Raw genomic sequence first — 898 nt, 5'->3', positions numbered from 1 at the left:
TAGGAGATGAGAAGACATACTGACATATCATGAGTGACATATGAGAAATTTCTGAAGGAGTTTCTTTTGAAATACCATATGTGTCACACTTTAATATAACCCACTCCACACATACACTTTGAAATCATTGCCATAGAGAACCCTTGTCCTTGGTAAGAATGTGTCTCACTGCAGAATAAAAGGAAGTTGAAAATTAAAGCCTAGAGGCGTAAAAATCTACCGACACAAACATATTCACAAATATATTACATTATAATCATTATATATGGAATGTTATAGGATAATATTCTGAATTATTTTGAAAATACTAGATATACTTTTCATTCCCTCCGTACAGTCTGTTCTATCTGTATGCTGATCACCTTGAAGATTAAGTCCAAAGGAAGGGAAGTTAGATAATGGCAAAACCAGTTAGTTCCTAGGATGGGGGAGGAGGAAATAACATAGAAAGTACCCTAAACAGGAATTGGGAGTAGAAGAATTGATTCCAGAACAGAAAGAAAAGGAGAAGGGGAAAAGATGAAACTGCTGTGTCCTGGGTCCTCTGGACTGAAACCCTGGAAGCAGTTTAGATGTAGCAGTTTAGAAACACCCTGATAAGTCATAGGAAATCCTTAAGCACTGGAGATTATTTTCTTGCCTCTCCTTGGGCAAACTGGGCCATTTTCAGAGTTTCTTAGAAAAGCACCATGTCTAACATGGGACTACCCAAGCAATAAGTTGGAAATAGCAAAGTAGCAGAAGGAGTTGGCAGTAGACAAAGGCTCCTCTTCAGTTTTCTACAAAATCAAGGTTGCTGTGATAGAATTCTCAGGTTTTCCTTTGGGCCTAATGAAAGTAATTGGGACACAAACCAGCTATGAGCTATAAGATGTCCAGCAAAGTCAAGGAAGCTCAT

The sequence above is a fragment of the Hipposideros armiger genome, unplaced genomic scaffold, assembly GCF_001890085.2.
Source record: "Hipposideros armiger isolate ML-2016 unplaced genomic scaffold, ASM189008v1 scaffold_552, whole genome shotgun sequence".
Lineage (NCBI taxonomy): Eukaryota > Metazoa > Chordata > Mammalia > Chiroptera > Hipposideridae > Hipposideros > Hipposideros armiger.
This window is presented reverse-complemented; position numbering follows the sequence as displayed.